The following is a 27,376-nucleotide window of genomic DNA, read 5'->3' as shown; positions in this document are numbered from 1 at the left end:
TCTTCCTTCTTCTTCCTTCTTTTTCCTTCTTCTTTCTTCTTCTTTCTTCTTTCTTCTTTTTTAATGAGGTGATCCAGTGTCACAGTTAAGAGCATAGAGCCTGGCTGTCTGACTGTGGAAAGTTAGATGGGTCCTACCTGAATGGAAGGGGAACACTGAGTGTCCTTTCGTGGGGCTTTCCAGGCATAGGATTCAACCAGTGTCATGACTCTCAATTATTAATGACGGGGCAAAGCAGAACAAAACACAGGGCCTGGAGTCTGCAACAGAGTAGATTTTTGATCGTGAACAGCTACCCTCTCTAAGTTTCATCTTCCATATCTGTAGAATGGGGATGATTCTAGAACCAACTCAGTAGGGTTGTTGCAGGGATTGTATGAGATAACATAAAGCATTCAGCTCTATGCCTGGTTCTTATAATAAGGATATGGTGTAATTCTTATTTTAATCTAGCCGAATGGCTAGCAGGAGGCTTTGACCAATAGAACTGAGCAGCCAAAGTAATCACTTAATTTTGTGGTCTGTGTGAGCCGGCAAGATCAGGTTTTGCCAAACCGGTCCCAAATGCCCCTCAGCAGGAGAGACCATAATCTAAATTATGCCTTCCAGAACTGTAGAAACAGCTGATGGCTGCTAAGCTATGCTCAACGATACCATCCATGAGTGCTGGTGCTAATGGAAAGCCAGAGCATCCTGGTAAGGTGAGCCTTCCAGGATAAGGTGGGAGATGAAGAAGAAACTGGTTATGGGGGATCCCTGGGTGGCGCAGCGGTTTAGCGCCTGCCTTTGGCCCAGGGCCTGCCTTTGACCCAGGCGATGAAGCAGGCTCCATCCTGGAGACCCGGGATCGAATCCCACGTCAGGCTCCCGGTGCATGGAGCCTGCTTCTCCCTCTGCCTGTGTCTCTGCCTCTCTCTCTCTCTCTCTCTCTCTGTGTGTGACTATCATAAATAAGAAAAAAAAAAAAAGAAACTGGTTATGGAACAGCTCAGAATGCCTCAGCTGGGGACTACTTTTGATAGAAAATGCTCCCTTTTGCTCTAAGAGGTCCAATATGTGAGCAGAGTCTAGCATCTCCAGCTTCCTCAGAGCATTAAAGTCTAGAGTCCCTGCCAGACAGCATGGTATTTTTTTAAAGGGGTCACTGAATGTGATATTAGAAGACTGGGTTTGAGCTCTTGTAATCTCAGGTAAGCTAGTCAACCTCTGAATTTACTTTTTCATCTAAAAACTAAAATCGTACATTTGTGTCCTACTTAGCTGGTTGGTTGCTACATCAGATGAGGTAGTCAGTTTATGACTGTGATGTGCTGTACAGATGTTGAGTATTTGGGTTTTGTGGTTGTGTGCCTGGGTTTCCAACGGCCTAAGCTCTAGTAGTACCACATGAAATTAGCAAGGGTGAGAGAACCTGCCAGCCCCAGGTTCTCCACTTGTTCATTCCACATGGGTATCCATGGGGAGACTCTGATCATTCCTATCATTAGTTATCTTTCTAAGGGTCTTGGGTGGTTAAGTGCATCAGTACTCCATGACATTAGTTATTTCTACTTGAAAATTAGTGCCTTTCTGATTCTGAGATTGATCTACTTAATACCAATTGCTACAGGCCAAATGAATACCAACAATAAAATGTTGGACTGACTTATGCAGTGAGAGATGGCCTGTCTCACATTCAGAGATCTGGATGAGTCTAGGATAGAAGTGGGGCTCTTGGGCTCAGGAATCCTTATGTGGAGATGCAGATGCAGAACACACAGCTGAAAAGCACCAGCAGAGAGGGCTTCCCACAAACATGCAGTGGTGGGAGGCTGCCCCTAGCTGTAGCCTTTGCATTGTTTTTTTGCTTGCCAGGAGAAAACATCTGTGAATTATTTGAATGGAACCTTATACTGGAGATCGTCTGAATTGGTGTCATCTCTGTTTAATTTCAGGAAATGATGTCACAATGCATTAAATAACAATGCTGGGTGATTTATTTTCCCATGGACATGCTGTCCTAAGCATTCCTCTTCTCTCACAATGTTTCCAATTAACTGTAAGCTTGAGTGTTCTTCCTATTTCATAATGATTTTGAGGGGTGGGGGCGGGAGACGGGGGTGGGAAGAGTGGTAATTTCAGAGGTTGCTGAGGTTCAGAGCACATCCATCATGTCCTCATTGGGACAGGGAGGGTGCTGAACATTGGGACTGCGATCACCAGTGTCAATCTACAACAGGGTTGGTTGGTTTTATTTTTTTTTAACTTTTTTAAAGGTTTAATTTATTTATTCATGAGAGACAGAGAGAGAGAGATAGAGAGGCAGAGACACAGGCAGAGGGAGAAGCAGGCTCCATGCAGGGAGTCTGATGTGGGACTCTATCCCGGGTCCCCAGGATCACACCCTGGGTTGAAGGCAAACGCTAAACCACTGAGCCACCCGGGCTGCCCTGTTGGTTGGTTTTAAAGAACATCTACAAAAGAAAGCTGGATGTTCTGATCTTAGCTGCCCAAAGAGCCACCAGATAATTTTACTAGCGACCTGCATACTGGAGCTTCTGTCTTTATCAAAGTTTCTATGCACTCCCTTCTTCAGTAAAGAATAGAGGACATAAGTCAATTCTGTGTGCCATCTGTCGTCGTTTTTACAATTTCTCAAATTAAAGAGACAGGCCAAAAATTTAATGTTGTGTTGAATCCTAGAAGCTCCTCTAGAAGAAATAAAATTGTGACTAAATTTACTTTGTCTCTCTTGAGGAAAAGAAAAAGTTGTGCCTTGTTGTGTCATAACCTTTCCCTTAGAGTCCCAGTTTGGTGTTTGGGATTAGAGTGTGAGGGGTTCTGCCCATGAAGGCTGATGCGTTTGGGATTCAGCAGGCCCCATTCACACTCTGAATGAGGTAAAGTCCCCAGGACAGTGGTGGTGGCAATGGCCTCCCGTGGGCGTGCTGAGGTGTGTGGTCTCCTCAGTGCAAAACATCTGGTGGAGATATTTCAAAAATATATCAAACAACCCCATGTGAAAAGAAGTTCAGCTGAGATAGATTAAGAAAATTAAGTCCCAGATTATGAGCGACTAGCTGACAGACACATTTTTAAAATGAGCAACTGGGTGAGAAGATTGAAGAATGAAATGCTTATTAAATCACCATCAAAAAGACACTAAAATAATTATTAGCTCAAAGTTTAACACCCAATTTCATAAAATATCACTCTAAGCATAATTGTTTAAAAATACGTTACAGAATTCAAAGAGATGGAGAATGGAGGACCCTTGAATAAAAGAAAAGGCATGTGCATATCTGAATATTCAGCTATTTAAAACCTCTAAGAATAGAGTGCCATTAAATGCTGTTTAGCAAAACCCGTGAATATTCATTCAGATCATAGAGAACATTTCCATTTCCTCCTTCCACCCGACCACAGTCTGCAAGGGTATCCTGCGGGGAGGGGCTGGGATTGCTGGGCGAGAAAGGCCAAGGCGGTGGGTAGTGAGAACACACACTGTTCCTCAGCTTTGCTGCGGCAGGACAGGGTCCTCCCCACCCTGCCCCGTAATCATGCTCAGGCTTAGTTTTGATTTTAGAGACCATCGCTGCACAGATTTCAGACAACTCCTGAAAATGCCCTGCCTCCTCTGTGCCGTGGTCTGTTTTTGCAGTTTGGAACAGATTACAAAGTGTAAAGGTGATATCCTGCCCCCCTGCCCCTGCTAAGAAGTAGTGACTGGGAGGAAGCATTAGGTTGGGGGAACGGAATGTGCTTTAGTGCGCTTCCACGCTGGGTACCACTTTCTAAATTGATTGGCAGCAGTTGTTTACAGTATGCAGAGTAATCACTGGCACCCTTTAAAGGTGTATTATCCTCTTAAAACATAATAGTAATGCCATTTTCATGCTTTTACATTTGCTATTCATATTTTGAACTGCCAAGTCCCAAATCTGCCAGAACTGATTTAAGTTGTTTTTATCTAATAGTGGATAAGTTGTCAAGTCACAATATAATGGCAGATAATTTTTTCTTAAACTATAGTTTTACTTCTTGGTTATAATAGATAAGATGAATATTTGTTGACTCTCCCTTGATTGTCCACAAAATGAAAAATTACAACTCAAGAGATTATTATTGTGGGATTCTGAGATGACAAGAAAGGAAGAGAATGTCATTCTCCAGTTACTCTGAGCATTATAGAAAATTAACATGAGCCACTAATCAGCTGTCTTCCAACCCCCCTGCCTCTCAGTCTGCTGATATCTGATTGGCCTAACACAGCCGGATAACTAAGATCCTGCCTTCATCCACCAGATCTTATTGCTGCTCTTGACTTAATTTTAATATCTCAGTTTTCACATTACAATATGTATATACATGTAGATAGATTTACTTCTTGAATAATCCCCCTACATTCACAAATATTCCAGAATTAATTTTGATTTAGAAATAGCTGACAACTCCATAACTAATAATTTAGAGAAGGATAATCTCATGACTGTGGTCATACTCCAGTTGTAAAATGGCTTATTTCTTACCCCGACACATGGTGTGACCCTGTCATAAGCTGATAATAAACAACCCAAGTGTACTGGGGGTGGTGTTAGTCTTTTAAAAAGAAAAAAAGATTTTATCAATAGAAGAGATGAATGCTGGATTATTCCCTGTAGGTTTGGTGACATGTTGGAACTCTGTAAAAGCAGCCTTATTTTTTTTCCCCGTGGTGAAAAGTTGCAGGTTCCATTTTAGTGTTCCAAGATACCTGTAGGCAGCTCATGAGTTGTTACACTTGTTTTAAACTTTGCCTCACAATGAATTAAAAAAAAAAAAGTGGTAAGAGGGCACCGGCAATAGGAAATCATTATTAGTCAATTATAGGCTCAGTTCAATTTTTGCGTTAGTTTCTAGCAAGCCGTAAGTTTAGACCTATGTGGCAAATCCCACCGACCACTTGATGAAGACTTACTGCTTAATCCTGAAGCTTTTATGTTTGCTAGTGAACTGCTTCAGTGATAATCAAGTATGTCCAAGTGGAAGGCATCAGTTTTTAATAGGACCTCTGTCACCAGCCTGGGCATCCTTTCAAAAACAGTTTTAAAGTATGGATGTATGTACATATGTATATGTGTTTTTCTGTTTTTTTTTTTTTGTTTTTTTTTTTTTAATTTTGTGGAGCAAATTTAAAGAAAAGTGTTGTTTGGTTCTCTTTGGTTCTTACATGCTCGTGTTCTCTTGTCAGGGTCTATTCCAAGTACTACCCCCCACCCCTGCTTATTTAAACTGTATATGTGATTAGTTAAGTAAACAGGAGGTGCTTACATTCTCCTGAATCTGTGGTTGCACCTGATTGGGGTAGACAATAGTGGAAATGTTTGGAATTAATCAAAGAATCTGTGCTTTGCCTACCTTTGATTGTAAGGACAATCTGTTAATTTTTTTGTGCTTTACCAAAACAAACAAACATTTCAGGGTAGGGAAAAAGAAGTTCCCACTGTTTATAGGAACATGCACACACCCATACACACACCAGAGGCAGCATCATTAGGATCAATGTGAAGTTATTTGAATAAGATCTTTGAATCTCTCTGCTCAACCCTTTTGTTCTCTGAGTTACCTTGGGCAAGTCATATAATTTTCTGAGTGCTGGGTTTTTTTTCTACCTTGTTGTTTTGAGTTACCTGGGATTAGGAATAACCCTTTGAAAAGGGCAGGATACGGTGAAAGCATAAAATGATATTCATTACTGTTTTCATATAATCCACCGAAATGATTAATTTGCTCTCTTAGCTCCATGAAACCTGAACTTGGATATGGGTGAAATACTTTTCAGAGGAAAATATTGTACTTGTTTCTTTTGACCTAAGTCTGTTTGGAATGAGGATCAAGTCCATGCAGTTAGCATGATATGTCCAAGGAAAGGGCAAAAGACTTACAGACCATTCATCCTGTGACATGGTTATAATGGCATCATGAGTGAAAATAATGAAATTTCATAAACTTGAAGTTAAGAGAAAGAATTGTGTGAATGATAGCAGAGAAACCTCTCGATGAACTTACTCCCACTTGTATTATTACAGCTTTGGAACAAGCTCCTTGGGGATTTGGAGATCTTTGTTCTTTGTCCATAAACTCTTCATCCTGAGAATTAACCGGTTCACCAGTCTGCCACGTTTCATGCTGGCCAATCTGGTGAGAATGAGCAGCTTTGCATCTCTAAATCCTAGGAGAGACAGAATCATCTCTTTTTAGCAAGACACTAGTGGGTTTTTTTTTTTTATTTTTTTTTTCCTGAAGATAGTTTCGATCTGGATGCTAAATCAAGCTACTTTTGATCCTATATCCAGAGGTTTGTGAATGCTGTAGCTCATGAGACAGAATTCTGTTTGGCTAAAGCATAGAATATGTATGGGAGAACAGTGGGAAAAACTTAGAAATGTATATTGAGGCCCTAGGTTTAGACTCCACAACCCAGATATCCAGGTGGGGAACCTCTGTGGAAGTTAGAAGTGGTGACACTGTGGTTTGAGAGTTGAGGCAGTTCTTTGCAGAAGCAATGCTTAGAACCATGGCGTTAGAGAAAGTAAGCAAGGAAGAGAGCACAGGAAGAAGGAGTAAGTGGAGAAAATCTCTTTGAAAACTATGTTTAAAGCGAAGAAGAGAGGGGCGCCTGTGTGGCTCAGTTGGTTAGGCATCTGCCTTTAGGCTCGGATCGACATCCCAGAGTCCTGGGATCAAGCCCCGAATTGGGCTCTCTGCTCGGTGAGAAGTCTGCTTCTCCCTCTGCTGCACCCCTCTGCTTCTGCTTTCTCTCTCTCTCTCTCTCTCTCTCTCTCACAAATACTTAAAAAAGAAAGGGAAGAAGAGAGAAAGTAATGAGAAAAGATAAAGAAATCAGCTTAGTAGGAACATAATCACATGTGAAAAGAGAAGGAGTTTCAAAGCAGGGGAAGTAGATTCTGCAGAAAGGTCAAGGACAATGATGTAGAAAAATAAGCCTTTGGATTTAGCGCTTGGAAGTCCTGGTCTACCTTTGAGTTCTACAAACTGAAGAGTGAGCTGGCAAAGTTGGAAGGGAACAAAGGAGGAGCAGGACAGCGTGTGGGACAGCAGGGTTTAGCTGTGGGGCTCAGCAGGTGCATCAGGTGTTGCACTGGCAGCGGGAAGGGAGCCAGGCTGTGGGTGTGGAGGGGCGGAGAGGATGACAGTGCATAATGCAGGGTTCCAAAGGAGGAAGCCAGTGAAAGTGGAGCTCAAAGTGCAGGTAGAAAGGTAGGCAGGAATCTACCTTTTGTAGACGCCTTTTGTAAAGAAGAGGAAGAAAGTTGAGGGAATTCAGAAAAGAGCTTCTCAAAAAAATAAAAAATAAAAATAAATAAATAAATAAATAAATAAATAAATAAATAAATAAATAAAAAAAAAGAAAAGAGCTTCTCTCACTGGATGAGTAGGAAATGTGGAGAGTGATTGGGAGTGTGTTGGGAGGGCACAGCAGTGCAGCCTTGGATCAAGAGGGCCGGAGAAGGAATGCACCCCCGATCTGCACCATTTCGTCCTTCTTCAGGCAGAGCTCAGGCACCCAGGGGCAGAAGGGGGGAAAGCTGACAGCAGGAAAAACATATGCCCGAGAGGGAGAGTTTTTAGTTAGAGAATTCTTGAATGACTGACTAGTTAAGTCAGAATTCCGATGAGATATTCTTTTTCTGGATCATGACTGAAAAATGATTCTGCAGTTCATCTGAATAATGAAACAATTAAGAAAAGTCAAGATATTTTTGGAAAAGAAAAATGAGGGAGGTCTTGCACTGAGTATTCATAAAATAGATGATAAAGCTGCATGATATGCTCTGGCTAACACAGTAGGCAGAGTGATCCTTTGAATGATGTAAGAATACACAAATCAACCCAAATATATGGAGAAAGTTATTAGTTTTAAAGGCATCACTTTAACTCAAAGTTGAGGGGGGAAAAAGTAAGTCAGTAAGTGGTTTTTTTTTTTTTTTTGGTTAATTTTTTCAAAAATAGTTAAAACAATCAGTACTCTCCATCAAAATAAGTTTCACATTTAAGAGTTCTTTGAAGCAAATATAACTTTTTCTCAGTCCTTTATTTATCTAGTAAAATCCTTTCAGGGCTGGGATGCCTGGGTGGTTCAGTGGTTGAGCGTCTGGCTTCCGCTCAGGGTGGGCTCCCGGGGCCAGGGATCGAGTCCCACATTGGGCTCCCTGCCTGAAGCCTGCTTCTCTTATCTCTGCCTCTCTCTGTGTCTCTCATGAATAAATAAATAAAATCTTTAGAAAAAAAACCCTTTTAGGGCATAGAAGCAAAGGAATTATAAAGAAAAGTGGTGAAGGTGCCTAAGTGGCACAGTGAGTTGAGTGTCCAACTCTTGTTTTTAGCCCAGGTCATGATCTTGGGGTCCTGAGATCGAGCCCTGCATTGGGTTCCATGCTCAGCACAGAGTCTGCTTAAGGTTCTCTTACCCTCTCCCTTTGCCCCTCCCACTACTAAAGTACATAAATAAATCTTTTAAAATATGGTAGTAGGTTTAATTAAAAATAAAAATTTAGGGCTTTTGAATATCAAGAAAGCACCATAACATAAAGGCAGACATTAAAATGGCAAAAATACATGCAACATCATATAGGAGGCAAAAGATTAGTGTAAATACAGTATACAGATCAATAAGAAAAAAATGAATAGGTCCATTCACAAAAAAAAAAACACAAATGGGCAATAGACACTTGAAAAATGTTCAAGGTAATTAGTAACCAAATCAATGTAAAAATAAGCAACAAAATATTGTTTTTTCTATAAAATCAGGAAAAACTAAAAACAATTAATGTCCAGCTCTGTCCAGAGTGAGAGGAAACATCTGCCTTAATAATGACAATAAAAATTGGCTTAGCCTTTTTGGAATTTAAACTTGTAATTTGTATTATTAATCATATTCTTATCCTTTGATCCAGTAATTCAGTTTCTAGGAGTTTATCATAAAGTAATAATAAGAAACCTACACAAAATTATGCAAAATGATGTATGGAGATACTATTTATAACAATAAAGTTTTGAAAACCACCTATATTTCAAACTGTAGGAGACCATTATGGAATATTATGGACTATTATGTAATCATTAAAAATTACAGTTTCAAAAATATTTTGGGGTATGGAAAAATCTCTCAGTGTATTATTAGGTAAAATAAAACAGATACGGCAGGGTTTTTTAATTTTATTTTTTAAGATTTTATTTATTTGAGAGAGAAAGCACACTCACACATGAGCGGAGGGGTGGGGAGCAGAGGGAGAGGGAGAAGCAGATTCCCGCTGAGCAGGGAGCCTGATGCAGGACTTGATCCCAGGACCCCAAAGGCAGACTCTTAACTGACTGAGCCACCCAGGTGGATCAGGCGGTGTTTATGATATGATTCCACTTTTGTGAAAGAAAATACATATGAATATATGCATAGAAGAGCAAATGAAATGTTAACAGTGATTGTCTTTGGGTAGTGAAATATGGGTGACTTATTTTTAGTTTCCTCTTGATAATTATTTGTAGGTTGTAAATATTCTAGAAAATGTATACTCTGTTTTTAGTACAAGACAATGCATTTATTCTAATAAAGAACCATACTGGGCAGGGAGACTGCTAACCTTGGGAACACAGGAGCCCACTGAAAAGTTGCAAGTCCAGATCAAGATTAAGAGGGAGAACAGAGAAGCAGGGAAGGAGCATTTTAAGGTCTGTGATCTTGGAAATACAGTATCTCTACTTGATGAAATCCAGGACCAATGAAGTAAAGACACATGACATTGGAATTAAGAGAGGCAAGATGTTTGAAAGGTCTTTGCTGTATATATTGAAGCCTTCAAAAATAGAAGCCGTCTAGGTTGTACAGAAGCCACTGGAGAAGGTGGAGGTGTCTTAGAGGTCAACATTCTTCTGGCAACAGTGATGGCGAGGAATGACAGCAGATGCCATGGACTTCATGAGGAAAGTGGGTGGGAGGCTTTAGCTCAGGGGCTGAGAGCAGGAAGCGAGAGAGAAGGAGAGAGAGAAAAGTCTGGCCTCCCTTCCCAGATACCAGAGGGACTGGTAAGGAAGAAAAACAGGTGACTTCAGTGGGAGAGTATCTTAGTTCAGGCTGCCCTAACAAATACCAAGACTGGGGTGGAGATGGTGCTTAAACAGGAGGAATTTATTTTCTTGTAGTTACTGGAGGCTTGAAAGTTCAAGATCAAGGTGCTGGTTGCATCAGTGTCTAGGAAGAGCTTTCTCCTTGGGTTGCATATGGCCACTTTTTAAACGTGTCCTTGCATGGCCTTTCTTTGGAATGCATGTGTGTGTGGCTAGGGCAGATCTCTCTCTCTCTCTCTCTCTCTCTCTCTCTCTCTCTCCCCCCCCCCCCTCCTCTTCTCATAAGACCACCAATCTATGAAGTTAGGGTCCACCCTTATGTCCTCATTGAACCTTAATTACCACCTAAAATCTCTATCTTCAAACATAATTGCAATGGAGATTAGGGCTTCAGCCTGTAAGAATTTTGCAGGGACACAGCTCAGTCCAAAGGAGAGAGTTTTTAGGGCAGCATATTTCAGGACAAACTCAAGTTTCCAAAAGTCAAGGATATGAGAAGTTATGCTTGTGGAAAAGATCAAAGTTATTTTTGTTCCATGACACCGCAGGTAAGGGGGAGGACAAAGAGGCAAGCTGACCTAGGATGCAGAAGACAAAGCCAAAGGAGAATGCCGAGTGTCATGCCATTAGGATGTGCAGCCCTTTGCTACTGAAGCTCTCTAGGACACTGTCAGAGATTAGCATAGAAAAACCAAAATCAAGATTCCCTAATATGTTTCCCCAAGGCACCTGGATGGAAGAGGAAAGGAGGAGCAAAGAGTGCCTGGTGATGACAACTCAGTTGGCTAAAATAAACCACAAATAGAATTCTTATTTTGATCATGCTTAAGGTTTGTTTGATCTAGCTTTGTTTCTCTAGAGTTCACTTTCGCATGTTTTGGCGCCCCAACCAGCTTGTGTATTTTCAAGTTTTTTTTTTTTTTTTTCTTTTTCTTGGTTTTTGTTGTTGTTGTTGTTTTCCTCTATTCATTCTCCTGAGTGTTTGGAGCGGGGAGGGGCAGGACCGCAGGACGGTGGTGGGCAGACAAGCTCCTTCCCTGGTTTGTCAGGCGGTGCTCTTGACCTTTCCCCAGGACCTGTGATTAATACACGCTTTGTAGAGGACACTTGGCAAACCCTGCGCTCCGCAGGACTCGATTCATAATTCACAGGAGCAGGAGGGGCAGGGGCTTTGTGGTGGCTGTTTGCTCTCCGCCGCACAAAAAGCAGCGCGTTGTGACCTTCACTGTTATCTAATCAGGAAGCAGACAGGCCTGGCGGGAGCGGAGTCCTCCGAGGGCCTCCACAACTGTAGATGATGTTCGGGCTCCCCGGATCTGGGGCAGCCACACTTTACATGACTATTGTGTATCTTAAAATAAACAGCATCGCAAGCTGTTTATTTTGGTGTTACTATGTATGCGATTTTAAAACAGTGGTTACTTAAACAAACGTCTCTGTTCCCACAGCACTTGAAAGCCAGTGTTTGCCCCTGTGGTTTTGGGTTTTGTCACTTCTGTTTGCATTATATCTGCAATCTGCACTGGGCCCTGGGACGGACCTGGGGTACCTTGGCCGGGACCTGCCGTCGGCGTCACCTTGACCGCGCAGGGCCCCGCCCACGCTCCCCCTGCCCAGGAGCGCCCCGGCCCCTGCGCAAACCTGACATTTGTGTCTGACTCAGAGCCCTCGGTTCATTTCCACCAGTCATCTGCAGGGCCCTCTGCTTTAAGTTCCTGGGGGCTGTAGGATTTGATGGAACAAGTGGCATCGTGATGCTTCTATCATGAAATGTGACCACCAAAGGGCATTTAAAGTGGTCCCTTGGCTGCTGCAGGGACCGCGCAGTGCGCCGACAGTTTGGGCGAGGTGAAAGGGCAGGCGTGGGGCGGACCGAAGGGGCCGACAGTAGCTGAAGATTTGACAGCGATTTGTCCAGGGCCCGAGGCTTCAGGCCTCCTCCGCGCTCAGGGTGAGGCGCAGGGTCCAAGGGACACTCGAGGCCCGGGGGCGGGGCTTCGGCGTAGGTCACAGGAGGCCACCTGCTGGCGCGGCTTCTTGGGGCAAGTTGTTTACCGTGGCTCAGTCTTCATCTGTGAAATGGGCAGGCCTGCCCCGGTGACTGTGTGAAGCAGCCTGGCGCAGGCTCGCTCGAGGGGGCGCTGAACCATTCGCCTTCCCTGTCCTCCCTCCCCCTCCCGCCGCCAGAGGCTGTGGTGAGCATAATGTGGGACCCTCAGCGCCTGACCTGCTCTGCTGGGTGATGTGGGGCAACAGCACTCCGATCCCCTTCTCCATTCCTTGGTTTATCTTTTTTTTTTAAGATTTTATTTATTTATTCATGAGAGACACACACACACACACACAGAGAGAGAGAGAGAGAGAGAGAGGCAGAGACACAGGCAGAGGGAGAAGCAGGCTCCATGCACCGGGAGCGCGACGTGGGACTCGATCCCGGGTCTCCAGGATGGCCCCTGGGCTGCAGGCGGCGCCCGGGGCTGCCCTCCTTGGTTTATCTTTAAGCAAAGAAGCAGAGGACTGATCTGAAGTTCTGTATTATGTGTGCCCTACTCCCTCCCATTTAGTGGTGATATCTAAAAGCAGTGAGCATCTTTCCATCCCGATGACCGACATCTCCTCTCTTGCACTGGTACACCGGAAGGGAATTTTTGGGATAGATGTACTGGTGAATGAATGAATGAAAGAAAAGCCTGCTTGGATTCTTATTATGTCAAGAAGTCTAAGTTCTAGTGATACAATTTATTGCCTTTTATACTCAGATTAAAGATAGGGGATGCCGGGGTGGCTCAGTGGTTGAGCAGCTGCCTTCAGCTCAGGGCGTGATCCCAAGACCCAGGGATAGAGTCCCGCATCGAGCTCCTTGTGGGGCGCCTGTTTCTCCTTCTGCCTGTGTCTCTGCCTCTCTCTCTCTCTTTCATGAATAAATAAAACTTTAAAAAAATAAATAAAGCTTAGTCTACACAAAGTATGCATTTATTCTTATAACTCAGTTGTTAAGGAAATAAGATTTTTTGCATACATAGTTATTGTTTATACTTTCTGCAAAAATTACTACTACTTTGAAAAATGTAGAGGATAAGCCTATTAACTGAAATTGCATAACCTAAAATACTAATAAGATGGTGTGCATCTTATTGGCTAGATAGCCACCCTTTCTCCTCTTCTAAAGCACATCTAAAGGATACTGTGTTGTGAAGAAGCGATAAAACATTCCTTGAAATCATTTAGATACAGACTAGATAGATGTAGTCCTTCACTTCTGTTGCTCTCTGATTTCATGAAGGTTACCATGCAAGATCTCTTGTGTGTGGATTTTTAACTCTAAATACTCAGAAAATACTCAGTGATCACAGGGTGATTGAAAGTGTGTTTTTTATTAGCTGAGTTGCCTTGGGCAATTTACTTTACCTTTTAATAGCCCCAGTTTCTTCCTTTGTCAAATAGGGATCATGATAATCATGCCTCCTCCCTGGGTTATCAGAGTGCAGGAGGGAGATAATGCATGAAGTACTGGGAAAAGTTAGCTCTCATCATTATATTTGCCCTTTAAGGGGGGGGGGGATGCGTTTTTTAATTTTCTTAATGATTTTGAAAGTGAATTAATTTGAAAATTCTTGGTATCATTAGCTCACCTCTGTCCTCAACACCATAGAATCCCATTTTCCCCGAAGGAACTAACCACAAATCTATAAGAGGGGTATGAGAGAGAAATACATAGGGACGGCAAAGAAAACTGGGTGGTAACTCAGTGCTTTCCATCTTCCCTCCTCAAAGCCAAGAGTACATCCTAGCATCCACTCTTTCTGTGGTTGGCCAACCTTATGACATGCCCTAGTTAGTGACATTTTTCTTTTTGTCTGCTTACTATCCTTCTAATAATTAGACACAATCTGGCAAGCTTTCCACACCTGTTGATCTTTCTCCTGTTTCGGTCACCTCCAGCTCCCATGCTGGATGGAAGTGACTTTGGTTTGACTGCATTTCCAATTTTCTTCATTTCTTTAAAATCCTCGATGGCACCTGCATCTGGAGTTCAGAAAATTTTTTTATTATTTTCTCTTGGTTTGCCCCCAATGAAAACAACTCAAGATTCTTATTTACGAAGAGAGTGAAGGAGAATGTACTTTTTTGCCCCAATAACATTAGATGGCATAGTTACAACTGTGTGTTTGTTAAAAAGCAGTTAGCACAAATTAGAAATACTTCACAGCAGATGTGTTTTGTGAAAGGATATGCTAAAAAATTAAACAGAGAATACTTTCCGGTTATAATTTTAGAAAAATATTGTGCAATGAAGCAAATTTACAATTCATTTAAAATCAACCTTTTTATAGAGTGTGTGCCTTCACGATAAAATTTTGACAATTCTGCAATTTGTTTCAGTGTTTCATTGAGGGGGTGGAAATCCATCTGCTAGTTATTTTGGGGGACACCATTACATCAATAAAATGATTCCAAAGTTGTACATAGACTTCATTTTAAATTAATGTGTAGCTGTTTTAAGTATAAGTGACTTAAAGGTAAAAGTTATTATATGCATAGTAAGAATTTCTTTTTCTTTCTGTCAAACACAGTCCTAGGGTACTGTACTCCCCAAGAATATTTATGGGCCCTGGGTTCTTGAAGACCTTTCTTATTTTTACTTCACTGACCCCTTTTCAGCTGCTGGAAGGGCATCTTTTTTTTTTTTTGTAAAGTTGCTACCATTGATACAGTTGCTATTAATCACTGTCTACCATGTTGTGACGTAGTTTCTAATAACATCCCATTGAGTGGCTTTTGCAAGCTGGCAGCTTACCAACAGCACTGGCCTTTGATATTCGACTCACACCAGGAAAAAGAAAATGCAGAGTAAAGTAAAAAAAAAAAAACTGCAAATAGAGAAAAGAACAAAAACTAGAGAAAACAGAGTGAAATCAAAAACAGATAGCTTTCTGTGAGCAGCTTCGTTTGCCATGGGAGCAGCGAAGCTATAAATCTCAGCAGCGTTTGGAAACTGAACATGAGGCTGCTAAATTTATCATTCATTCTTTGTTGTCGCGGGGAGGGTAGTAGCTGGCTTGACTTGACCAACTTTGGTTTCTGCCCCTGTCGATACCATTTCATCTTCCTCAGAATGAAATCAAGGTTTGTCCTTTGCTGGATCAAAGGATACTGGGGATTTGACCCACTGTAGGCAAAGAAGGGGGATGAGGGACTTCTTAGGGTCATCTCTGTTCTGCCACTGTGTGGTTTCTTCCAACTCCTGACTGTGGAGCCGAGGTGCTTTTCTTTCTCAATAGAAGCAAAAGTGATGCACATCTCCTGCTCAATACTCTTAAAAATTTAAATCCATCTGTAGAATTTAAAAAGCATGGAGAAAGAAACTTCACCGCCATGAGCAAATCTGGAGCTTGATGAAGCTGCAAAATCCCCTCCTTTTGTTTGCACTAGTGTTCTCTGTTGCACTGCACAGGGGGGAAAAAAGGTAGCAAGCCTGCTACAGATGTGACTAGCTATGAATATTCATGAGTGGCATTGCTCCTCCTCTCCTATAGCATCCAGGCCTTTCTGATCTCCCACTTGCACAGCTCACAGATGCTCCCCCTTCGACCGCCTCCACTTCCCCCACCTCAAACCTGCCCTCCCTGCCCAACCCCGGAACAAGATTGCAGTTTATTTTGATCACAGCCTGGCATGATATAGTGATCAGTGGCCTTAGAGTGTGTGTGTGTGTGTGTGTGTGTGTGTGTGTGCGTGCACGTGTGTGCGAAGATAGTCTTGCATCAAAACAAAGGGGGGAGAAAAGAAAAAAAATGTAATTATCCACAGTTTTATGAATCCAACTCCCCTTAATGTTCATTATTTAAACCAGCAGCAATTACAAGTTCAAAGGGGTTTAGAGGGCCAGCAACCCGCATAATCACTGCCAAATTAAGCGGGACTCATTCGTCACAGGAGAGTACACCCTGAGCAGTGAATCATGCATGCCGTGACAGGCTCTGATTTACATAAAGCAGAAATCTGTGCCCTCTGGGGCTGTGCGTTGCTTCATCTTGGTAGCCCCTTGATACGTGGCTTTACTCTTGGTGTTAGGAAGCTGATACTACCTTATATGTGGCACAGCACCTCACTGACTGTTGACAATAGTCATGTTAGTGTGGGCTTGTGTTCACATAGCATGTCAGGCCATGTTACAAGTGAAAGTCTTGTTCTTGAAAATAATTTATTTCCTTAAAGTTTGCACATTAGGTAGTTTCATGATTGCAGAGAAGCAGGGTTTGGGAGCAGTTGTGTCTCTTTTTTACCCCAGTCTGTTCAGATCTACAGTTAAAATCTGTAATATAAGGAAGCAAAACCTCCTGGACCTGAGGCCTCAGTAGGCCTAAGTGAGCCATCTGCTCCTCATCCTGCAGGACTTGAGGAGTGCCCCCTAAGGCCCTGTCCTGTTTGGCGTTGCCTGTTACCTGGTGTCAGGTAGGGTCAGTCCTTGAAGGACCCTGTGCTCCAAAGCTGGGCTTCATATTACCAAACTTCAAAGGGCTTCCGATAGGGTAGTTTAGGAAACCCGCTTGCGAGCTGTCATCAGCCATTGAAATCTCTTGGGTCTAAATGACAAAAATTCCAAAATTGGGTTCAAATGGAAATGCATTAGGTTCAGAACAATGATGGAAGACACCCAAACAATATATGGACCTTTTTATCTCCTATTTTTAGATGTTCTTAAATGTTTTGTCTCATCCTTTAGGCAAAGCTTCATATTGAATTTATTGCTCGTTTCTCCTTTTTCAGAGAGAATTCATCTTTCCATTTGTGGCTAAATCATCTTGGTATTATGTCACCCCCGCCTCCCTCCCCTTCCTGTCATTATCTTTTCTTCGTTTCTCAGATACAGAGCTGCATCCACACTTAGGATTTGAAGTGCTTGGGATTTGAGAATTAGGTTGGCAATTTTGGAGATTACCTACACTTATGTTTTTTTGCTGACTTTGAAGTGCAGATAAAGGTCTTGTGGTTTTGTCTCTTGTAACTGGGTCTACACTACACATATATCAAAGCAGTGTGGTTTAAAAAGTTCTTTGAAGCAGATCACAGTAGTTTTTGAAGTGATGTGACAAAATGGACCCAAGGCACCCTCAGACGGGCTTCCTGGTGTTCTACGGTTGGTAACTTTCTACTACCACCATGCAAAGACTTCAGGGGTTTCACTTTACACTCAGTATCTGGAAAATTTGTTTTCCCTGGGTTCTTTCCTACATTTTCTCTTCCCTGTATGCGTCCGATAAGGGGAGATTTGGGGTATGTTAGTCTGCCCTGCGATAGGTGTACTGTAAGGTAACATGTTTATTTATACCAGAAAGAGGGGTAAATAAAGTCAGGAATCTCAGACCTGGGTTAGTCCAGGGAAGCAACCCACCATTTACCAGGTCAAATGGGCAACTCATTTAATCTCTCTGAGCTCCAAGTTTCCTCATCTGTAAAATGGAGAAACTCATTTCTCTCCTCACATGTAAGCTGTTATAAGGAGTGGTGGTTTTTGTTATTTTTATTCCATTGCCAAAGCTCTGAGCTCATCAGGCTGAGTTTCTTGTAAAACCATCTTTGGTCCTCAGAAGCAAGATCCTATCACCCCATTTCTTCAGGCCTTTTTCTCACGTGTTGGCTGAGCTTTGCTGGAAGTTGCCATCTGGTGTTCTGAGTGAAAGGACTCCTCTGGACTCACTGAAATCTTCCAAACCAGCTTTCTTTCTCCCCCGCACATGTCTAGGGCTCTCGTGAAGAGTCATCAACATTTTGACCTGTGTCCTCTTATCTGTCCTCCTCTTCTAGAACAAATCTTTCTTTTTTTCCTGCTTCCATAATTTCATGCCTTTGAAAAACCAAATGCTGCCAAGTTTCTAGGGTCACTGAGATTGAAATATCCATTTACAGAAGAAGAGGATTGGTAGGGAAGTTCATGGACCTCTGAAGTGCTCATGAAAGGTGGGTTGAAAGGTCATTACCTCTCTTAGGTCCATCTGAAAATGTGATCAGTAGTCTGCAAGTCCAAATAGGATTTATCAATAGACTACTTAAAGGTTTTCTAATGAACGACTTAATATCACTGAATTTGTGTACACACGCTTTTAGTTAGCATACTGACAGAGATAGGCATGTGATAGTAACTTGTGTGGCGTACCGATAGACTAGTGTATGTAGGGCAGCATGCATGCACGCACACACAGGCACACACAGTCAAATTATGGTAAGGAAGAGCTAGGTAAAGGTTTATGGCATTTTTCTCTGTGAAATTCACAGGACATTGCAGTGGGCACGCTTTACCTGTGGGGTACTTTGTAATTGGCCCATGAAGAGGATGTATGATGAGATTCTGTGGTTCACTTAGTGATAAAAATATAAGCATGCTTTCTTTGCAAACAAATTGCATCTGTTCACTCACATCTTTCTTAGCAGCCTATGGTTTCTAGCATGGCTATACCATTGGGAAAGGACTGAGGAAGAGGGAGAGGTTTTAATGATCAAATTCTACCTTTTTTTGGTCCAGCTTCCATAAAATCTTCCTGCTATATTGAGCCAAAGTACCCATCAATGTTCTTTTTATTGGACATGCTTCATATATTGTGATGAGATTATATGCATCCATAGAGGTTGTTAGGAAAAACTTAACATGCCACTGATGTGCAATGAAGGAAAGTTAATTGTGTAGATGCCACAAAACTGCATCAATGAGTAGAGCCCTCTGTCAGGAGTATTAATCTGCCTTGAATAAAACTGCTAAACAGGCTTGTAACCAATAGCCGGAGGTAAAACCTGGTATTAATAAATCCATGGCAATGAATCAAACCACAACTATCTTTATTCACATAGGGATCTATAGACTGTAAAACCACTGATAAATGCTGGTCTGTACACATATTCCTCTTTCATATTGCTCACAGAATTTAAGTCAAACACAGTTATTGAAAATGCACATGTCTCTTTTTGATCTCTATCATGTTATCAGTAACAAATAACTTTTATTCGCCAAGAAAACAAATTCTTTTGGGCTCTGTGTTTACGTAAATTTTTATATTTTAATAGAGAATTTTCTCTTTTTTTTCTATTTGAAATGTCCCATGGATAATTGCACTATCCTGGAAAATATCAAGTGTCATGGACTTGTATCCAAGCAACTGCTGTACGATTCAACTGCATCTGAAATTGGTCATTGTTGAAGGTGACAACTTGTAAATGTGTGAGGTTTGTGTGATCAAAGTATGAGTAGAGATGAGAGGTAACTACTTTTAAAAGTTATGCCTCTACATTTAATGTTAATGGTGACTATCTATGTGGTACGACAAATACCTCAACCTGCAAACAGACATACAGAGATACACTTTACACAAGTAGATCTATTTAGATATATTGTCATCTGGAGAAAGGTCTATAGACTACATGACATTGCAGATCCATTTCAGTCCAGTACATCTGTTTCCCTCTTGTCTTCACAAGGAACAACAGGCTATTGTTTCCTTTCATTTGTGGAACTGACTAAGCCTACCATCAAACACAGAGAGGTAGGCAGAGGGGAGAGAGCTATGATAAAATTGATGGCATTGGTGGGCTCAGACCAAGCTTATTATGTGTTCCCTTAATCATTTGCATGCAATTAATATCTCAAATTAGGTGTTTTTCTAGAGTGAGAGGAGTAGAGATGTAAGTGTGAATTTGAAAGGAGCTAGAGATAAAACTAGATCAACCATAAATCACCCTGTTCAATTAGAAACTTTTTTTTGTCCATTTTAATCAACTAATCTAAAGAGTTTCAGAGATTCACTTAAACCAGCACTTTCCAGGATTTTCCAGGCCATGAAATACATGGGTTAGGATATCCCAGATGCAGTCCACACACCTCCCTTGCTTCCATTTTTGGTAGGTCATTTCTTGTGTTAATTTTTAAAAATCTATTGATTTATTATTTAATTTTACTTAGCATGCAGTGCAATTTTGGTTTCTGGAGTAGAATTCAGTGATTCATCACTTACATACGACAGCTAGGGCTCATCACAAGTGCCCTTTTTAACACCCACCACCCATCTAGCCCATCCCCACCCACCTTGGTAGGTCATTAATCCAATGTTCATTAATTCTACTTTTCCTGAGCAGTTACCAAATATGTTAGGAGCTAGTTTAACTGGCTCAGTTATTTATCCCTATCCATACTTATTCTGTATCTATGTATATGTACACATACGTTGTACATATTCATAGATATTTTTATACCCAAATCAGTGTTTTCCAGAGCTTCATTTTCAGTCCCAGACCCTTATCAATAGCAAACTAAGGAGATGAAAAAAATCTTTGAGTTTCCCAAGGATAATTTTGTGAATCATCAAATGATTGGGAAGCAACTTTCTAGAATACTTTTTTCAAATTGCACGTCTTCATAATAAATAAAGTATAATCCTTCACTGCCATAAACCCACCCCAAAGAATATATTTTAAAACTCTTTCATTGTCTTAATAGATACAGTCTTTTGCGTAGATGTTTCTCCAGCCAGTATTTTCCCATTTACACAACACTTAGGTATCCTAGCAGTGCTAAAATAAACATTGGCTTCAGCTGAACAGGACAAATGTTTGCACTCTGGAATTGTTTGTTGATGAAATAAATATTTTCAACCCAAAACAAAACAAACCTGGCCTCTAAATTTATTAATGTGAAGGTGAGGCCAAATTTATGTTGGGTTTATGCTTCAGTTGATGTTTCATTTTAAATTAATTTTTGTGGTACCAGGTGTTCTACTTTCATGGGTTATCTTAAGGAACCCAATCAATAGGGAAAAAATAATAATTTAAGAGGTAGAGGATGTTTACTGGCTTAGGGTTCTGTTCTGCTTTATTTCTAGTGTGAAAATTCTCTTTTATGCCTAAATGTGTGCAGCACGGAATGTCATTTCTTATGTTTGTTCCTATAATGCGTTCTTGCACTTATGTGATGCTTCACTTAAAAATACTTTAGCTTTTTCCCCCCAAAATCAATAACTTTAATGCCTGCTCCAAATAAGCTAAAATAGTTTTTGATAATTTTCTAGCAAATGGCAAACTTTTGCCTTTTAGCAGTTAAAAACTTTCTGAAATATTTAAAAATCATTTTTGACAGTATATTAAAGTGAGTGGAAGTCTTTATCTAAAGATCCCACTCAACTTTTCATGTACTTAAAATATTACAGGCAAATTGAGGAGGTGACTTATTATAGAAATAAGTAGACTTAAATGAATAAATTTTCTGAAAGAAAAGTGACTCTTTTGTGAAGGAATTCAAATTGCATACTTCATTTTGTGTTTTATCTTACTGGCTTTTACTCACCTGCATGCATTTAAAAATCCATGTAAATGAGTCAAAAGTCACTGTGAAAATTTGAGAGGGGATGCAGAACTTCCAACTGTGGGAAATGGGTAAAAGTGGGTTGAAAAAAGTATTGAGTTAATTGGATTTTCATTGAGTTTATTTTATTACTAATTTACAAAGCAGTAAAAAATGTGAAATTAAAATTAATTGATTTAGAGATTATGTAAAAAAAATTTATGTGTTAAATATAGAGAATGTGAGATTATATATAGAATTTCTACGCAATTGGTAATAAAACCAAAAAATAATCTGCGGGGAAAATTGAAGTGCTTTTACTGTAAGCATTCTTTAAATTGACTTGCTATTGGGACGCCTGGGTGGCTCAGTGGTTGAGTGTCCACCTTTGGCTTGGGTTGTGACCCCAGGGTCCTGAGATCGAGTCCCACATCGGGCTCCCTGCATGAAGCCTGCTTCTCCCTCTGCCTCTGTCTCTGCCTCTCTCTGTGTGTCCCTCATGAATAAACAAGTAAAATCTTTAAAAAAAAATTGACTTGCTATTTTGGTCATATATAAGTGAATACTTTTCTATGTTTGATTCTCTGTATTTAGTTTATCATTTGATAAAAGATACAGTTACCAATAGCAGATGACTTCTCATATACAATAGAGAATGTTGGGTCGTAAAATCATTGAGGTTTGCTGTGTAACAAAAAGTCATTTTCTAGGTGTGTGCAGGCATCTTGGAGGTGACATTGTGCTACGTGTTAGCATGCCGGTGGAACCTCAGAGATATTTCTCAAAAACACCTGTTGCATCTTTCCTTATACAGCAGAGGTTTATGGACCTTAATCTTGGATCTTTTTTTAATAAGTTGAAATTTTAAGGAACTAGAATGAAGACCCAGGAATTTTCTAAATCAGTGGTTTCCGAGAGTGTACTTGCAAAGAGATGCTGGGAAGCTGTATTGAGTTAGAGTGTTTTTGCCTCTAAGTAACAGAAAACTACTTTACAAACTGTTTCTTAAATGACAATGAGAAGGTTCCAAGGGATGTGGTATAGGGGGCTTTACGGGAAATGGAGTCAAGGGTTCCGTGATGTCTTCAGAGACCCAGAGTGTCTTTATGCTCCCATCCACATCTTGGCTCCACCCTCACATTGGGTTTCTTAGTAGTAATAACCTGGCTTCCAGGGCCATAGGCTTCCTCACTCAGATCTCCGGCTGAAAGCAGCTTCTTGTGGCTCTCCGGGCTTACCAGAAGCCTCTAGCATTCTCTTTTGTTTTGTTTTCCATGTTGGCAAGAAGTTAGTCACAATACCAAGGAAATAGGATTGCCCTTAGAAAAATTGACCCATCTTTCCAGTTAAAAGGATTCTCAGGAGAGATTCCAGTTCTGGCCCTCAGACTCATACATTATTATTACCCTGTTTCACATAGGAGACGAGAGAGCCCTGAAGCCTCAGTTACCATTTTAAGATACAGATTATTTAGTCGTTTATATATACTGAGCAATCTCTGATCTCTTCCTTTAAAAAAAAAAATGTACATTCCAAAAACGGTCTCATCTGGAAACAGTACATGAAGTAGTCTGTGTTTTCAACTACGCTATGTCAGAATGGCTTTAGGAACGTGTAGCCAGCAGGAGTTTGTTTTTACTGTTATTCAGGGATTTAGCAATCTGAGGACATTGGCTTATCCATGAGGAAGTGGATGTCAGTTTTTCTCAGGTGAACAATTAACAGCTCTGTGTCTCTAGAGAGCTATGTCAGTTGTAAGAGGGAGAATTTTTTAGAAGAAAATCTCATTGGCACTAGCCTAAGTGATCAGGAGAGACAATATGATAGAGAAAGGGGACAAGGTGACTAAGGAAGGGGGATTTTTTAAAAAAGATTTTATTATCTATTCACGAGAGAGACAAGAGGGAGAGGCAGAGACACAGGCAGAGGGAGAAGCAGGGTCCCCGTGGGGAACCTGATACAGGACTCGATCCCAGGACCCTGGGATCACGACCTGAGCTGAAGGCAGATGCTCAACACTGAGCCACCTAGGTGCCCCCACGAAGAGGTGATTGAAGGTAGATTTGCGTACAATGAAAGTTAGTAGCATAGTTTATAAACCACAAATCAGGCTGTGAAAGAGAATATATAAGGTTACACCCTAGAAAAGCATTAGATAAGCGTCTCAAACTTCTCTAGACAATAGAAATTCTATCCATTTGCATAAAGTGAAATTCATTTATAATGGTCACAGTGACCAGGTATTTTGTGTCCTTCAGAAAAAAAAAAAGGGACTGCCAAGCCATGGCTTCATTTGATTCTTATTTATAGGTATCTTTATCCTTGTCAAAATTGTGATAACGTGACTGAGCTGTTTAGTATGATAATCAGTAGTAATGCTGAATCACTATCAAAAGTTGGTGTTTGAAAAAATTAAATGGAAAACATCAGTGGTCAAAATAAGAATGTAAAGAATAAAATAGGTACTAGGAACAGGCAAGATTTATTTATTTAAAAATTCATATGAAGAAATATTCAAAACAAGAGGAGGAGATTATAAGTAATTGTATAACAATAGTAATAATGCAGCTCTTTACCTCCCAAAGGATCTCTAAGTGCTTTACAGAGCCCCTCCATTTCTTTGAGAGATGTCTAATAGATTCATTCACTTATATACATAGAAATAAGTTGTCAAGACTTTGAAATCCCTCTCCTGCAGGGATCAAATTAGCGTTAGGAACTCATTTTCAAAAGTTATGTCATCATAGGTCGGGGTCCTTTGAAGCTGGTTTGCAGAATGCAGCGAATCAGTTAGTAACTAATGCCTGGGGGAAACCTGAGGGGAGTCAGTTGGTTGAATGTCTGCCTTCAGCTCAGGTCATGATTCCAGGGCCCTGGGATCGAGCCCCACATCGGGCTCCCTGTGCTCACTTTTCTCTCTCTCTCTCTCTGTCTCTCGACCAATCAATCATATAAAAACAAAACAAAGCACCTGGAATGGTGGAATGTCAGCAGGAAGCCCATCATGACATGCCAGTCCCTGGAGCGGGAACAGGTTTTGCTGCCATCACACCAGGAGTCTGCAGGCTCCTCAGAGGACACCAAGCACTGGAGGCCTGATTTGTCTACTTGTGTTTTCAGTTCAGCCCACAGAGTCCCTTTTGAAGTCCTCTGGTTCACTTTTCTCACATTCATGTTTTAGCATTTTATTATTTCTCCTAAAAACGTCCTTTGACTTTTCACATCAGCTTCATATTTCATTTAGAACTTAAGCACCCCTGACCCAGGACTGGCTGGATCAAATCACAGTGACAACTTATGTTAATTAACAGGGACTTCTTTACCAGTGTTCTTATGTGACAGTGATGTTGAAATGGCAAATAAAAAACACTTTTTGATGTAAGGTATTTCTTTTTAAAAAAATAAGATTTTATTTATTTACTCACAAGAGACACAGAGAGAGAGACAGAGACACAGGCAGAGTGAGGAGCAGGCTCCCTGAGGGAAGCCCGATGTGGGACTCGATTCCCGGATGTGGGACCAGGGCCTGAGCCAAAAGCAGACGCTCAACCACTGAGCCACCCAGGCATCCCTGTCTTAAGGCATTTCAATATGATTTTTACATATTCTTTTCTTGGGATTTTTGAGAACACAAATAAAATTAGCCAGAGGCCCTGCTGCCTCATAATCTTCAACTGATGTATTCCTGCAATAGAGGGTTTTTTTGGCCTCTGTCGCTCAAGGCCTACCAAGGCCCATTTTAGTGATATGCAAGGGGCCTTACTGGGCTTTTTCTGACTGAGTCCAGGTCTTGTTTTTGAATCTCCATGGGTATTCTGTCTGCGGTGTCAAGAGTGCTAGTGACAGGCCTTCAGGCAGAGGTGTGGACATGTATAAAGAACAAGCAGCTCAAGATGAAGCATGTGCGACACCAGGGACATGCCAGCATGTCCAAGGGAATCAACCATTGAGGCCATTTCCAGCTTTATTATTCTGTGAGTCTAGAAAGTTTCCTGACATCATAGCAGATTATTTTCATTTTCTTGTAGAGTTGTCTGATAATGCCTAGAGCAACAAAGGCCCTAACCTGCTCAGACTGAGTTTTGCACTTGAATATCACAGCTGAGACGCATTGCTAGAATTCTCATCGTGAGTACGAGTGTTCAAGATGGCAGCACATATTAGTGAAGAATGATGGAGTTTACATACCCTCTGAACAGAGAGCCCTTAGGTATCCTAAAGCATTGGTATAAATAATTATTTCTTTTGGGTGGAGACAGGGATATTTTATATATTTGTTTAAAAGTATTTTTCTCTAGCTTTATTTTTTGAATGGTAAGTAGAAACTGCTAGGCATGACCAACAATGTGGAGACCCATCAGCCAATTTGAAAATAGTTCATTTATACTTTATCATGGGGAACAATATTCTAGAAAGGAATTCAGAGGGAGGAAAAGACTCCAAAAGTCTCAACCACTTCTTTTTTTTAAAAAATATTTTATTTATTTATTCATGAGCAACACAGAGAGGTAGAGACACAGTGAGAAGCAGGCTCCATGCAGGGAGCCCGACGTGGGACTCAATCCCGGGTCTCTAGGATCAGGCCCTGGGCCAAAGGTGGCCCTAAACCTCTGAGCCACCCGGGCTGCCCCCATCGACCACTTCTTAATACATAAAGTGGCCTGTTGATGTTAGTAGGAAAAACTGATTCACTAGAGCATTTGTCTTAGGGAGTTCAGCATGTGTGTTGTTCTTGTCTCTAGATGACATGTCTTGCCTTTATTTTACATCTGCCTTCTTTCTCTCATTAATTAAAAAAAAAATCCACATAACCTGAAATTATTAACAATTCTAAGAATGTTTAGCATGAAATGTTTTTCCTTTCACCTGGAAAGCGTTGCTAGTATTACATTTGAGCAAAAGTGAGGGTTCTGACGCATGTAAAGCTTTCAGCTCTCTGACAGATATTTTCTGGAGTGTTACACAGAGCCTCTGGCCCAGGGAAACGTGAACACACACGGTTCACTTGAGGCTGGAGGGCGGGTCTCTGAGGAGAGGGGAAGAATCATCAGAGGGCCTTGCTATTCTGCTCACTACTCAGCAGCATGGTTTACTCCAGGCTCTCTGGGGTTGTCAGACTAAACTCCAGGGAGCTCCAGGCTCTCCTCCTGTGGTCAGCCATTCAAGGAAATCTCTTTCCGGAGGTGAATGAGCCCTCTAGGAGACATGGTTTCATACAATTTTCATATCAGATGCTGGGAGCAAGACTCTGGAAAAAACCTAGTACACTTGAAAAAAATAATCCTCCATTCAGCACTCTTTTCTCAGAAATATATCCACTAAAAACAAAACAAAATTAATCAGAATCTCAGTTGTCACCAAGACAACTTCTACAGTCTCATGACAATACTTGTTATATCTCTTTCATTTGCCTTGTGTAAAAGCAAGTAAATTTAGGCAAAGTGAGACTAAGTTGTGACACACAAGAAACTTCTTCAGCCTTCACTGTCCTGCCACCACCAAAGTACAGATGTTGAGGAAAAAGTTATACTTGATGAGAACACAACTTTTTTTTTTTTTATTTTTTTAAATTTATTTACGATAGTCACAGAGAGAGAGAGGCAGAGACATAGGCAGAGGGAGAAGCAGGCTTCATGCACCGGGAGCCAGACGTGGGATTCGATCCTGGGTCTCCAGGATCGCACCCTGGGCCAAAGGCCCGCGCCAAACCACTGCGCCACCCAGGGATCCCAATGAGAACACAACTTTAATCAATATTGACTCACAACAAAATGTTACCTGACTCCTCTATTCACGTATCCAACCTATATCTGATGGCTTTTGTCCTACCTCCCCCTTTGAGCAAGTACTTCACTAATTATCCAAGGAGCCAGAGCCTGCCCTCAAGTGATTTAAACAGATGCAGGAAAGATAAGGTAGAAATATATAACAAAAATTAAAAGTAGC

The 27,376-nt window shown here is 41.2% G+C and overlaps 1 protein-coding gene and 1 long non-coding RNA gene across 14 annotated transcripts in view; both read left to right on the top strand.

Moving 5' to 3' along the window:
* The window catches only part of MEIS2 (Meis homeobox 2), a 204,923-nt gene that overhangs the window by 69,020 nt on the left and 108,527 nt on the right, over positions 1-27,376 (top strand). The gene's annotated exons all lie outside the window — the stretch shown is intronic.
* On the top strand, positions 1,948-25,470 carry LOC119866860. The gene is made up of 3 exons (XR_005381442.1): positions 1,948-2,038; positions 19,233-19,357; positions 25,459-25,470. It is a non-coding gene; the product is annotated as an uncharacterized LOC119866860 (long non-coding RNA).

This window comes from Canis lupus, chromosome 30 (assembly GCF_011100685.1).
Source record: "Canis lupus familiaris isolate Mischka breed German Shepherd chromosome 30, alternate assembly UU_Cfam_GSD_1.0, whole genome shotgun sequence".
Lineage (NCBI taxonomy): Eukaryota > Metazoa > Chordata > Mammalia > Carnivora > Canidae > Canis > Canis lupus.
This window is presented reverse-complemented; position numbering and strand designations above follow the sequence as displayed.